Source organism: Neophocaena asiaeorientalis, unplaced genomic scaffold, assembly GCF_003031525.2.
Source record: "Neophocaena asiaeorientalis asiaeorientalis breed wild unplaced genomic scaffold, Neophocaena_asiaeorientalis_V1.1 scaffold604, whole genome shotgun sequence".
Taxonomy (NCBI): domain Eukaryota; kingdom Metazoa; phylum Chordata; class Mammalia; order Artiodactyla; family Phocoenidae; genus Neophocaena; species Neophocaena asiaeorientalis.
The window spans coordinates 2,086,311-2,102,251 of NW_020172000.1; the positions used below are offsets into that span (position 1 = coordinate 2,086,311).

General features: G+C 36.3%; 1 pseudogene; it reads left to right on the forward strand.

Moving 5' to 3' along the window:
- The first annotated feature begins 8,117 nt into the window (after positions 1–8,117).
- LOC112402277 (heterogeneous nuclear ribonucleoprotein A1-like) lies at positions 8,118–9,071 on the forward strand (annotated as a pseudogene).
- Positions 9,072–15,941: the final 6,870 nt, after the last annotated feature.

Consider the following 15,941-nt stretch of genomic DNA (forward strand, 5'->3'; position numbering starts at 1 on the left):
GACAGACCTTAACTGTTAAAAAAAGAGTCTGCCTAGTCCTCCTCTATTCCAACCCTGACCACACACCCTGCCTATATGTAAATTTGGGAAAAGGGGTCAATGTAAGAGCAAAGAAGTGGGACTGCACACAGTAATAATATTAATCGCTAATATTTATTAACCTTTACTGAGTGTTTACTGTGTGTCAGTAACTGCTAAACATGTTTTATGAATTATTTCATATACATGTTTAGTGATTATTTGACAAGTGAACTTAAACAGTAAAAATGGAAGGTTAAATAGGTAAGGAGGAGGAAAGGCGGAAGAATGCCTCCAAAGAGTCATAATATTCTCATTTCCTTTCCCTCTCCCATTCCTCCCCTTCCCAAGTGCTCTAGGCTTATTTATATTCATGGCATAATTCTGTACACTATCCCTGCTTTTTGCTGTTCTTTCGGTATGTTAATACGAAATAGTTCATCTTAGGTACTTGAATTTGAAGGTTAATGATTTGGAACTTCAAGCAGGAGTTTTGATTCCAATAGTTCACTGTTTTGCAAAATATACCATCAAATATTTTGTAAGAGAGGATATGGAATAAAAGGAGAAAGAGAGAGAGAAAAACCTGCCAAGGCATTACTATAAATTTTAAACATGTTTTTTTAAAAAAGCAATATGGCTGATGTTTCCAAGTGATCAAACTTTCACAAAAACTCCTAGATAATAGCAACCTGTGATGATTTAATACACATTCAGTCAGACAAGCTACCAAGAATGCATAGGTCTGGGACATTTATAAAATTGGTCTAGGATTAAAGGAAATAATCTGGAGAGGAAATGAGAATTTAAATAATTAATTCTCCCAAAGATTAGTAAAATATATTTCAGCCTGCCAATTGTTTAAGATTGAAAATTTTGCATTTTTTATTGTAAAAGGACAAGGTATATTTCTTTTTTCTTACTTGATTGATATCTACTGAGTACCTACTCTCTGCAAGGCATTGTGGTTAGCATTATGGGAGAAAGGATATTAAAAATGCCTAAACTGCTGTTTATCAAGAAGCTCATAATCTAGTGTTGAAGGTAAGACATATACAAAAGAACTGCTATATTGTATATGGTATTATGTGACAAATACCATGTGAATGATGCAAAATATTTTGATTTTTCTGTTTTGCCAACTTTCAGTATAAACAGAATGAATTTTGTAGGTAACGTTCCATATATATGTGTTCCTTTGTATACTATTCATACATGCTAACCTTTGACAACTGCTGCAAAACATCATTAAAACCAGTTTAGGTACAGCAAGTCTAGAAAAAGAGCTGCCAGCTAAGGCACACCAAGGGAAAAAATTACTGGTTTCAATGAGATATATGTGCATGTGTTTCTTATAGTGGAAGGTATAACTTATTGATTGTTTAATAGAGTACATTCAGCCAAGTGTACTAGGTATATATTTCATTTAATTTTCACACTAATCCTATAAGATCAGTACTATTTTTATCCCCATTTTACAAGTGAGGATACTGAGAATCAAAGAAATGAAGTAACTTGTCCAAAGTTACACAGCTGGTAAATGATGGAATCAGGAGTTGGACCCAGTCTGTTTAACCCCTAGTCTGCACTCCTAACCAGTTAGCTCTTCTGTCTCTTTTGTGGAACATGGTAGTAGAGATAGCTAGGAGATATTTAGGTATCTGAGTCTGGAGTTCAAGAGAAAGGGCTAGGCTAGAAATGCAGATTATGTAGTCATCAGCATGTGTTATATATCCTCAAATATAAGGAGACCTCAATAAGAAGACATCAAAAAGTTTTTCTTGTCAACTGGATTATAAAAATGTTTAGGGATATAAATGAATGAGTTAAATATCTACTTAGGTTATTTAAAATTTAAATTTAGTAAAATAATTAAGTTCCATTATATAAATACATTGATTTAGCTGTATTGCTTTTATCCCCTCCTATTTCATGAAATATATAACTCTTCACATGTATTTTCAACATTAGTGTCTGCATTACCAGAGCCTATTCTTGTCATCTAACTGGCTTCCAGAGCTCGTTGCCTCACTTATACATAGAAAAGCTATTTGTATCACCTTACTGTAAAGGAAATTTTATCCCAAGTCACAAATACCCATTCATATAACATCACGTTTGCAATTGTGATGTCATATTTCCTGGAGTAGTCACTACATTTGTATTAATATTTGTATTAAATTTGTATTGATATTTTATGTATATACATATGTATGTATTCGCTTGCTGATTTCTTTTTTTAAACTAACTTTGATGTAGGTTATTTCATGCAAACATGGTAGTGTTAATTGAAATCATCAGGGTGGAAAAGTAGATAGAGCTTCAGTAAAAGAAAAAACACACACAAGCACAACAACAAACAGACAAACAAAATACCCACTTCTCATATTTACTGAGATGTATTAAAAATCTATTCGGTAGGTGCTCTCATCCCTACAAGAACCCAATACTATCCCTGTCATTAGGGAAAAGAAGGAGAGAAAAGTAAAACTAGATAACCTGGGTGGTGATATTTGAATCAACAGTCATTTTGTATTAGAGTAAGTTAGAGAAGGAACTGTTTATAGTTCTGGCATGTATCTGCTCCTGAATCCCCATGGTAAGGCTGTTAGGTAAAGACATACTTAATATCAGAAGTCACTTTGACATTTAAAACAGAACCAATGTGATGTCATAGATCTTACTTCTAGACATTTTTAATATTAGCATAACAAAATTTTGTTTAGCAAAAACTTGCTAAATAAAAAGTCACATTTATTACCTTTTGAATCCGCTCTCTTTTCTTTTTGGTTAGTCTATCTAAAGGTTGGTAAATTCTGTTTATCTTTCAAAAACCAACTCTTAGTTTCATTGATTTTTTGTTTTATTATTGTCATTCTAGTCTCTATTTCATTTATTCCTGCCCTAATTTTTATTATTTTCTTCCTTCTGCTAACTTTGGGCTAAGTTTGTTCTTCTCTTTCTAATTTCCTGGAGGTGTAAATTTATGTTGTTTATTTGAGATCGTTCTTTTTTCTTAATGTAGGTATTTATTGTTTTGAACTTCCCCCTTAGAACTGCTTTTGCTACATCCCATAAATTTTGGTATGTTGTGTTTTTGTTTTCATTGGTCTCAAGACACTTTCTGATTTACCTTTTGATTTCTTCTTTGACTCATTGGTTGTTCAAGAGTATATTACTTAATTTCCACACATTTGTGAAATTTTCAGTTTTCCTCCTGTTATTGCTTTCTAGTTTTATGCCTTAGTGGTTGCAAAAGATACTTGATAGGATTTCAATCTTCTTAAATTTACTAAGGCTTGCTTTGCGGCCCAACATAAGATGTGTCCTGGAGAATGTTCCATGTGTGCTTGAGAAGAATGTGTATTTTGGTGCTGTTGGATAGAACATTTTGTATATGTCTGTTAGGTCCATTTGGTCTATAGTGTTGTTCAGAACCACTCTTTCCTTATTAATTTTCTATTTAGATGATCTATGCGATATTGAAAGTGGGATATTAAAGTCCCCTACTATTATTGTATTGCCATTTCTGAACTGACCCCTTTATCACGATATAGTGACTTTCTTGTATCTTGTGAAAGACTTCAGCTGAAAGTTTATTTTATCTAAGTGTAGCCACTCCTGCTCTGTTTTGGTTACTGTTTGCATGGAATGTCTTTTTTCATCCCACATTTTTTACCTTTTAAATCTGAAGTTTTAATATACTTGCTTTCGTGGTATTTTCCCCTCATATTTAAGTTACAAAAAACAGGCACCCATTCAGAGCAAATCACAAAATGGACACTTAATAAATGTTAAAAGAAACCAGATGTTTTCTAAAAGTGGCAGCTTTGCCCATCTAGAAAAGGATTACTCTGCTTTTACCTATAAATGTTGTTAGCTTATAGTTAGACAAAATCCACCAGATGGCAACCTCATCTGCATATGAAGCATGATGTGCAATTCTCTGCAACCCACTACAGGTCCCTTGAGCCAAATGCTCCCTAATTAATGGCTGATTTCTATTGTAATCCCAGTAAATGGATACTAGGTAGTCACTTGGCAGTGATTGTAGGAAGGTGGGGGATGTGCAAAATTGAGATGTATTTAGTATCAAGTGTGAAACACTTTTATAACATTCTTTTTTAAATTAATATCAAAAACAGAAATAATAGTATCTATTTCCATGTTGCCCTCTACACATATTTCTAATTTGAAGCTAAAGGGAGCCATGTTCATTTGTCCAGTGTATAAAGCTGCAGATAATGTTATTTCCCCATGAATCCCACGTTTCTCTAGTTGGATTCCTTGTACTTAATGGCAGTCTGGTAGCTAGCTGGTTTATTGCTTAAAATGCAAACTGTCTTCTTTATTTCTAAAGCTGATAGTATGCAGAGAGTACTGCTGGGGATATTTAACGTGTCCCTTATTGTTTTCTGTTTATAAACAACCTGCCCTGAGGTACTAATTAGGTGGAAGGTATTGAATATACTTAGCAAATACTGTTGTGTTTTTCCATACAAACAAATCTGTGGTCAAGGTGAAAGTCATTCATAGGTTGGTTACATGAGCTGCAAATTTCTGAAAATATAAGTGATAGTAAAAGTTCAAGAAAAATTTTAAGAAAGGATTTGTTGAAAATTTTATTCCTGAATAGCTAGAGTTCTAATTGCACCTAACATTTCATTAATACATTCATTTCTAAAGTGGCATGTTTCACCTACCTTAAAATGCAGCTGTGTAAGACATCTGTTTGAATTAAATATCTGTAATACCTAACAGATTGCCTTTTCTTAGGACTATAATTGACTTTATTTTGCATCTGTATATTTTTCAAACTTCATATTTGAAAAATATGGTTTTTTTCTCAGTCTCCTGGGTATTTTTAGTAACATTATTGAGGAATATTTTACATATCATATAATTCACCCGTTTTGGTGTATAATTCAATGATTTTTAACAAATTTAAGTCTCCTGAGTATTTTAAAAATGGTATAGATATTCCTAGATACTATTCCACATTATATAACAAATACTCAGCATTTTGGCAGCTCATCAATCTTTGGCTCCTAACATGCCTGCTTTTAGATATTGTTTACATAAGTGAAGGTCAGAAAATCTGACTCTTGTGTGGCTGAAATTTTGTTAGTGTGTGTCTCAATGCCCCATCTTCTAGATTGAGGAGGACACACTAACATTACATTACAGAGTTAGAATTTGGCTTCATGGCCATAAAATATTAACAAACCTAGCCTTCAGTACTACCCAGACCGTTGAAACTAGTGAATATTACAGTATTTTAATTTGACACATGTGCAGTACTGACATTACATTAAAGCATTTTACAACACATGAAAGACTGTTCTTGCTTTTGAGGGATTTACAAAATAATTGGAAAATCTATCTGGGTATAAAGAGCCCTTCGGGAAAATCATTAGACTCCTTTCATATTCTTCTCTCTCTCTTTCTTTCCTAATTTCTCTTTCTCATTCCCCAGACATATGACCTTCTGTTTGCTTCTTCTGCCATCTAGATTTGCTCACATGGCTCCAAGTTCAAATCATATCAGCAAAGTGTACACCAAAGCTGATGTCCATTTTCTATTAAATATTAGTTCCCTTCTTCATATGTTTGGATCAAAGGCCGTATTGTAAAACAGTAGAAAAATCTCCAGGTCAGTATTACTATTGTATCTTGCACTGATGCTGGTCAGAGACTGATGTCTCCCTCAGTTGGAAGAGTTTCTTTGACCTTGATGAAGAAAATCCTCCTGTATTTGAGTAAATAAATTCTTGAGTTTAGGGGATTTACGCCTATGTGCAGAGCAACTAAAAAGTTGAACAGATTGTCAAAAACAACCATTTCAACACTCTGGAAATTGACCCAAGGCTAGAACAAACCTAGAACTTCTGAACTTTGGGTAAGAACAGAGCAAGTCTATGGTGTACTTGCCTGAGTGTGATGGTTAATTTTCTGTGTCAACTTGATTGAACTGAAGGATGCACAGATAGCTGATAAAACATTATTTCTGAGTGTATCTGTGAGGGTGTTTCTGGAAGAGATTAGCATTTGAATCAGTAGAATGAGTAGAGAAGATCTCCCCACCAGTACGGGTAGATATCATTCAATCCACTGAGGGCCAAAAATGCAGAGGAACGGCAAATTTGCTCAGCTTGAGCTGGGACATCCATCTTCTCCTGCCCTCAGATGTTGATGCTCCTGGTTCATGGTCCTTCAAACTCAGACTTGGACTTACAGTATTGGCTCCTGTGGTTCTCAGGCCTTTGAGTTTGGACCGGAACTGCACCATCAGCTTTCCTGGACCTCCAGCTTGCAGACAACAGATTATGGGACTTCTCAGCCTCCCTAATCATGTGAGCCAATCTCTCATAATAAGTCTCTATCTATCTATCCATCTATCTATCTGTATCCTATTGGTTCCGTTTCTCTGGAGAATCCTGACTAATACACTGGGCTCGCTCCAACTTACCACTTATCACCACCACCACTCCCCACTCCAGCTTTGTTGGCACAGTAGTTCAACCGTGGTGAGACAGGCTGTAAAATAAAAGCTAGCCGCTTTGCTGCTGCCACTGCTGCTGCTGAAAGGAAGTCACTTGATTTAGAGCATTGTCAGATCTCAGTGGCAAGTGGGTAAGAAGGACTGCTAGCCTGAGGTTGCAGGACTGTTTGAGGCAGGCACTGGGCCAGCAGACTACCAGGGGATGTAACAGGGAAATCCAGGAAGGGAGCCAGCCATAGTGGACTTGATAGGCAATCCACGTATCCTGTGTACATGCCCACACATCCCTGGCCTACACGCCTATGAGAAGCAAGAGAGACCAGGAGAAAATAAAAGCTGGAGCAGACTTGTAAACAGTTTGAAGCTTGAATGTGTTCCTCAGTCCACCCACAGACTCCTCAGCAGATAATGGACGTATACTCGCTGGAGGTGTTTGAGCAAAACCTTAACACTGAGCTATGCAGATATAGGAGCAACCCTGAGAAAGCTAGTCTTTAAAAATAAAAGCAAGAGAAAAAAGTCTTAGCAGAGCCGTCAGCAGCCCCACATTATAGTGGAGACAGAGGTCATAAACTTAGTTCAGGCAAGTTAGTAAACAACCAAGAAAATAATGATAGCAACCATCAGAAGGCAAAATCAGAATCGAGAATTGTTAAAACATACAGTTGACCCTTGATCAACACGGGGGGGTGGGGCGCTAATCCTCCATGCAGTTGAAAATCCGCATATATCCATATCCGCCATTCCTCTGCATCTGCAGTTCCTCCGCATATGCATCCACAGATTCAACCAACCGTGTAGCACTGTGGTATTTACTATTGAAGAAAATCCATGTATAAGGAGACCCATGCAATTCAAACCCATGTCATTCAAGGGTCAACTGTATTATCTAATATGAGCAGTATTACCAAAAAATTATGATATGCAAATAGATTTTTTAAAAAGTAAAGAAATTGATTCAGCAATTTAAATCACCCCCCCCACCCCCACACACAGAAAGCCCAGGCTCATGTGGCTTTTGTGGCAAATTGGATCAAATATTTAAAGGAAAAAATATCACACCAATCCTTTACAGACTCTTTCAACAATTGAGGAGGATGGACGTGCTTCCCAATTCCTTCTGTGAGGCCAGTATTACTCTGATACCAAAGACACATATAAAGACATCAGAAGAAAAGAAAACTACAGACTGATAACCCTCCTGAATACACATGCAAGAAATCTTAAAAAGCATTAGCACACCGAATTCGGCAATATATAAAAAGGATTATAAAACACAACAAAGTTGGATTTGTTCCAGAAATGCAAAGTGGAGAAGTATTAAAAACAATTAGGGACTTCCTTGGCGGTCTAGTGGTTAAGATTTCACCTTCCAATGCAGGGGGTGCAGGTTCGATCCCTGGTCGGGGAGCCGTGATCCCACATGCCTCGCGGCCAAAAAACCAAAACATAAAACAGAAGCAATATTGTAACAAATTCAATAAAGACTTTAAAAATGGTCCACATCAAAAAAATCTTAAAAAAGAAACAGTGAAGCTTTCTGCCCACGGATGCTGCCGAGTAAGCATTGTTGAAGTCTCTCCCCTCTACTGCTGTCATGTCTAAGTCAGAGTCTCCCAAAGAGCCTGAACAGCTGCAGAAGCTCTTCATTGAAGGTTTGAACTTTGAAACAACCGATGACAGTCTGAGGAGCCATTGTGAGCAATGGGGAATACTCACAGTCTGTATGGTAATGAGGGATCCAAACACCAGGCGCTCCAGAGGCATCGGGGTTGTCACATATGCCACTGTGGAGGAGGTGGATGCAGCCACGAAAGCAAGGCCACACAAGGTAGATGGAAGAGTTGTGGAACCAAAGAGGGCCGTCTCAAGATTCTCAAAGACCCGGTACCCACTTAACTGTGAAAAAGTTTTTTGTTGGTGGCATTAAAACAGACACTGAAGAACATCACCTAAGAGATTATTTTGAACAGTATGGGAAAATCGAAGTGATTGAAATCATGACTGACCAAGGCAGTGGCAAAAAGAGAGGCTTTGCTTTTGTAACCTTTGATGACCATGACTCTGTAGATAAGATTGTCGTTCAGAAATACCACACTGTGAATGCCCACAACTGTGAAGTAAGGAAAGCCCTATCTAAGCAAGAGATGGCTGTTGCTTCATCCAGCCAAAGAGATCACAGTGGTTCTGGAAACTTTGGTGGTGGTCGCAGACGTGGTTTTGGTGGGAGTGACAGCTTTGGTCATGGAGGAAACTTCAGTGGTCGAGGTGGCTTTGGTGGCAGCCACGGTGGTGGTGGATATGGTGACAGGATGGCTATAATGGATTTGGTAATGATGGAAGCAGTTTTGGAGGTGGTGGAAGCTACAGTGACTTTGGCAATTACAGCAATCAATCTTCAACTTTTGGACCCACAAAAGGAGGAAACTTTGGAGGCACAAGTTCTGGCCCCTGTGGTGGTGGAAGCCAATACTTTGCCAAACCATGAAACCAAGGTGGCTCTGGAGGTTCCAGTGGCAGCAGTAGCTATGGCAGTGGCAGAAGGTTTTAATTACTGCCAGGAAACAAATCTTTGCAGAAGAGGAGAACCAGAGAAGTGACAGGGAAGCTACAGATTATAACAGATTTGTGACTTCAGCCAAGCACAGTGGTGGCAGGGCCTAGCTGCTACAAATAAGACATTTTAGACAATACTCATGTGTATGGGCAAAAAGAACTCGAGGACTGTATTTGTTGGGGTTTTTGTTGTTGTTGTTTTATATTTGTATAACTTTCTTTTATACATCTTTATTAGAGTATAATTGCTTTACAATGGTGTGTTAGTTTCTGCTTTATAACAAAGTGAATCAGCTATACATATACATATGTTCCCATATCTCTTCCCTCTTGCGTCTCCCTCCCTCCCACCCTCCCTATCCCACCCCTCCAGGTGGTCACAAAGCACCGAGCTGATCTCCCTGTGCTATGCGGCTGCTTCCCACTAGCTATCTATTTTACGTTTGGTAGTGTATATATTCGAGGACTGTATTTGTGACTAATTGTATAACAGGTTATTTTAGTTTCTGTTCTGTGGAAGGTGTAAAGCATTCCAACAAAGGGTTTTAATGTAGATTTTCTTTTTTTGCACCCATGCTGTTGATTGCTAAATATAATAGTCTGATCATGACACTGAATAAGTGTCTTTAAAAAAAAACCCCACAAAACAATTAAAAATACCATATTAATAGAATAAAGGACAAAATACACATAATCATCTCAAAAGATACAGGAAAAGCATTTGACAACATTCAACACCCTGTCATGATAAAAGCACTCAACAAACTAGGATTAGAAGGAAACTTTCCTAACCTGATAAAGAACATCTATGAAAAACCTTTAACTAATATATGTAATCATGACAGACTGAATACTTTTCCTCTAAGATCAGAAACAAGACCAGAGTGTCCACTGTCATTACTTCTATTCATCATTGTACTGCATTGTACTGGAGATTCTAACCAGTGCAAAAAAACAAAATTATTTTAAAGCCATTCAGATTAGAAAGGGAGTAGTAAAAACTGTCTTAATTTGCAGACAACATGATTTATATTTAGAAAATCCTAAGGAATACACACAAACACACACTACTAAAATTAGTAAATGAATTTAGCAAGGTCACAAGACACAAGATCCATATACCAAAATTATTTGTATTTCTGTACATTAGCAATGAACAATCCAAAAATGCAATTAAGAAAACTATCAGGAAAACATTCCTAACAACATCAAAAAGAATAAAATACTTAAGAAATTTAGCAAAAGAAGTACAAAATTTGTATACTGAAAACCACAAAACATTGCTAAGATAAATTTTAAAAGATCTAAATAAATGGGAGAGACATTCCATGTTAATGGATTGGAATTTTCAGTATTGTTAAGATTGCAAGGTTCCCTAAATTGACAAGGTAAGCTAAAATTCAAATGGAAATGCAAAGGTCCTCAAATAGCCAAAATAAATTTGAAAAATGATAACAAAGTTGGAGAATTTACACTACCCTATTTTAAAACTTTCAAAAGTTAATAGTGGAGACAGTGTGGTATTGGCATAAGAATGGGCATGTAGATCAATGGAACAGAATTGGGAGTCCAGAAGTAAACCCATACATTTATGATCAAATGATTTTTCACCAAGGCTCCAAGACAATTCAATGGGAAGAGGATAGCCCTTGCAACAAGTGGTTCTGTGTCAATTGAATATCCATAAAATGCCAAAAAATTAATTTAGACCCTTACTTTACACTATAAACAAAAATAAGTCTAAATAGATCGTAGACTTAAATGTAAAAACTAAATCTATAAAAATTCTAGAAGAAAATATAGGAGAAAATATTTGTAACCTTTGGTTAAACAAAGCTTAGATATGATACCAAAAGCACTAGCAACAATGACAAAAAAAGTAAATAAAAGACTTCATCAAAATTAAAAACCTTTGTGTTTCAAAGGATACCATCAAGAAAGTGAAGACAACTCACGGAATGGGAGAAAATCTTTGCAAATCATTTAACTATTAAGGGACTTAATCTAGAATTTTTAAAGCACTCTTACAACTCGATAATAAAACTACATATTAAAAAAAGGAGAAAAGATCTGAATAGTCATTTCTCCAAAGAAGCCAGACATATGGCCAATAAGCACATGAAAAATTGTTCAACATAATTAACCATCATGGAGATGCGAATTAAAACCATAGTGAGATACCAATTCATACCCAGTAGAATGGCTCTATCCAAAAAGACAAACAGTAAAAATGTTGGTGAGGATATAGAAAAACACGAATCTTCATACATTGCTTGTGGGAAGGGAAAATGATACGGTCTTTTTGGAAAATAATTAGGCAGTTTCATGAAAAGTTGAACATAAACTTACCAGGCAACCCAAAAATTCCACCCTTAGGAATCTACCCAAGAGAAATTAAAATATACGTCACACAAAGACTCGTATGCAAATATTCATAGCAGCGTTATTCAAAATAGCCCCAAACTGGAAGCAATTCAAATGTGCATTGTCGGTGAATGGGTAAACAGTATGTGGTATATCCATACAATGGAATACTATTCAGCTATAAAAAGAGTAAGGGCTTCCCTGGTGGCACAGTGGTTAAGAATCTGCCTGCCAATGCAGGGGTCACGGGTTCGAGCCATGGTCCAGGAAGATCCCACATGCCACAGAGCAACTAAGCCCATGTGCCACAGCTACTGAGCCTGTGCTGTAGAGCCCATGAGCCACAACTACTGAAGCCTGTGCGCCTAGAGCCCATGCTCCGCTACAAGAGAAGACACCTCCCTGTGCTATGTGGCTGCTTCCCACTAGCTATCTACCTTACGTTTGGTAGTGTATAAATGTCCATGCCTCTCTCTCGCTTTGTCACAGCTGTCCCTTCCCCCTCCCCATATCCTGAAGTCCATTCTCTAGTAGGTCTGTGTCTTTATTCCTGCCTTATGCCTAGGTTCTTCATGACATTTTTTTTCTTAAATTCCATATATATGTGTTAGCATACGGTATTTGTCTTTCTCTTTCTGACTTACTTCACTCTGTATGACAGACTCTAGGACTATCCACCTCATTACAAATAGCTCAATTTCGTTTCTTTTTATGGCTGAGTCATATTCCATTGTATATATGTGCCACATCTTCTTTAACCATTCATCCGATGATGGACACTTAGGTTGTTTCCATCTCCGGGCTATTGTAAATAGAGCTGCAATGAACAGTTTGGTACATGACTCTTTTTGAATTATGGTTTTCTCAGGGTATATGCCCAGTAGTGGGATTGTTGGGTCATATGGTAGTTCTATTTGTAGTTTTTTAAGGAACCTCCATACTGTTCTCCATAGTGGCTGTACCAATTCACATTCCCACCAGCAGTGCAAGAGACATATGTGCGTGGGTTTCTCTCTGGGCTTTCGATCCTGTTCTATTGATCTATCTTTCTGTTTTTGTGCCAGTACCATACTGTCCTGATTAAGGTAGCTTTGTAGTATAGTCTGAAGTCAGGGAGCCTGGGGTAGTTTCATGGCCACGAAGAAGACAGAAAGACCACTCACAACTGCATAAACAAAATTATCACAAGCTTTCTTATCTCCTATTTGTTCTTCTAGAAACTCATTTGTCTTCTCTAAAGAAACCTATTTGTTCTTCCGCTGGAAGCCCTTTACCCCCTTCCTTTCCTCTACTAAGTTAAATATATAAGCCCCAGATTCTAACTACCCCTTTGAGTATATCACTAAGCACTCCCTCGTATATGCATATTGCACATGTAAATAAACTCTGCTTTCTTTTCCTCTTGCTAATCTATCTTTTGTCAGTTTAATTCACATGTCCTCAGATACTGAGCCCAAGAGGGTAGAGGAATGTTTTTCCTTTCCTACACCTTCAAATTGCAACATGGTGTTACTTATTATTGTATGAACCTGCCTTCCTCTTAAAATTCTAAGAAACATTTTTGAGTAAATATGTTTTTTTTTAATATGTGTTTTGTAAATGTGTTTCTCTTACTAAAAAAGAAATTAAAATTAAACGAGTTTGAACTTTTTTATTTGTCCTCTCTCATGCCTGTAGTTATATCTTTATGTAAACCTATCTACAAATTTTCTTAGGCAATTAAATTTGCAATTGCTTCTCAGTTCTGTGGTGCTCTAGGAAACAAGTCTATCTTAGCTGCAGTTTTAGGCTAAATTCTCTAAAAGCAGTAATATCTAAACATCACCTGAGGAATTTGCATAAAGTGCCAATTCCTGTGTCTTACCTCCCATCTCCATATTTTCTTATTCACTAAGCAGGAGTCCAAGGGTTTGTAATAAGTACCCCAGGTATGAAATTTAAGCATGCTACACTTTAGAAGAGCTGCCCTAAAACCAAAAATAACTAGACCAAATCTAGAAAATAAAGTCATCTTTTTTTAAAATCTCACTTGATGCCCTTTTGAAATACTGGAGAAATTTGCAATATGGTTGTTATCTTGGGAATAATTTTTTTCTAAAATCAACACTTGCTATATTAACGTTAACATCATTTTGAAATACTAAAATGGCTACGGCTAGTCCTCGTTTGGAATACATACCTATTTAATCCTATATTCAAGACGTAGAAGCATCTTGCTTACAGACCTGCTGAAGTGGGAAACCAGATTCATCACTTTATGTCAAGGTGCCACATAAAATGTATACTTTTTGTAATGCCAAGGAAAGAAAACGAACATTTTTTGTAACGTGAAAGTTGGTGTACATTTTACTAAACTTGTTCTTTCTGATGATAATGCCCCTTCCATCTTCTCTGCTTGGTAATTCTTTGATCCTCTTCAAAAGTCACCTCCTGTGACTCTCTTCTTCTACTTTCATTATCCCTTTCTTTGTTTCATCATAATCACTTCTTTCTTTGCACTTGTCCATAGCACGTTGTATTTGTCTGCATTATGTATTTTTTATTGTAATTAATTTGTTATATATCTGTCTTCCTTGCTAGACTGTAAACTTCTCCAGGGCAGAAATCATGGTATAATGATTTTTGTGACCTCAGTCGCTGACTTATTACTCCATTCAGGAGATATGGCCATGATTTAATATCTGTATACATAAGCATCTCTATCTATAGGATACCAAACCATCTTTGTGAATATAATCCAGGACTTTATCAGGCACCTTCCCTTAACAATGATAAAGGTGTATGCATCGTAATAATTTCTGTTGGTGACTGGATAAGTGACTATTTTCAAAGAATTGCTAGACTTCTTTGAAAATCGATAAAATCTAAGAGATAATTATGTTCTCGTTTTCAGATTGTAAGGTACTAATGAAGAAAGAAAACAAAACAGAAAACCCCATATAACAACTACCTAGGATAAAGGGATGATTGGGTGAATTTTTTGTTTTCTTAGTCCCAATAAGATGGTGTTCAACAATATGGCGTTTCTGTCAGCTTAAATTTTCTCAAGGCTGCTTTGTCTGATTCTGCTGGGTAATGTTAATGTTCATAAATTAGGCAATACTAGTGTTTCTAGGGAACATAGTTACCTTATATTACCCCAGTCAATTTTGGAAAAATAATCCAATATTAAATTTTATTTGTGAGTGCATGTTCTACACATTTCAAGCTAAATAGCATCATAACAAGTACTATGTAAAACGTTATGATTGTGACTAGTATATGTCAGGGTGTGTGAGTCTGTATTCCTCAGATGCCACTCCAATTTACTGCTACATTGTGCTATGGAAGAGGTCAGCCAGGAAATGGGCCAAGGCTTTTAAAAACTCCAGTGTTCAGCCAATTCTATTAGTTCCAAGTGCTTTGCTTCCTTCCTCTGTGAGGATACATCAGCTTAGCATAATAGGTCCAATTTTCAAAAAGCTGCATTTGATTTATTTCTTTTGGAAATTCAGCTTTCTGTCTGAAAAAAAAATAACGTGCTTGTATTTAAATAGCCAGATTCCCCACACCCAAACTGGTAGGTGGAATTATGGAATCAGAAAAGACTTCTCTTAGAGACTGATTACGGAAGCACATTTTAAATAATGAACTGTGAAGGAGAATTAACATTTTCTTGCCATTATTCTGATGTTAGGAAGTAAGGGTACAGAATCTTAGTTAGGGGACCAAATACTTTGATTTCTTGAAAGCCTGCCTTAGAGGCTTTAATGCAGTCATTACTTCACAAACATGACTTCACTTCAAGCATACATGATTCAAAGATTTTAAAAAGGAGTAGGCAGTTTTTAAATGTATCAAGCAAGGAAGTAGCAAAGTACTTGTCACTAAACAGATAATCAACATTGCAAAAATTGGCTGATGGCACGCACAGAAATCCTATGCTATGGCCAAATAATATCATTGCCCAAACTGAGTCTACTAGCATTTTAAAAAATTCTTTGGAATTTAAAAGATAGATAGTGTTAAAGGATACTTTTTAAAAGGTAAAATCATGACTGTCATTTACATATAAAATGAACATATGTCAAAGATTTTATTTAACTCTAACTAATGAAAGAGCCAGAAAGATGTTATTGGTTCAAGACAAATTCAAAGAACAGAAATAGCTTATGAAATGAATTTACAAATAGATTCAAAACTGGCATTTTCCACAAGGAGAGGGAAATCAGTTCTTTCTCCTCTGCATATTGAAAAATCATTTGCAGTGTTTTCAGTTATCTAAAACTTAGAATTATACGATAATTCGAAGACAGTGTAATGTGGAGATAATCTTGATGGGTAAATTCAACAGGACACCCACTAATATGTTTTTGTCCATTTTGATCTTTCATAATTTTTCCTGACAATAGAATCTATATACACAAGAAATGGTTAATTTCATTAAGTTGATATAAGATTTCCTGTCTTCAAACATAGTCTTTTATTTTATTTTTTAAAAATTTATTTTATTGAAGTATAG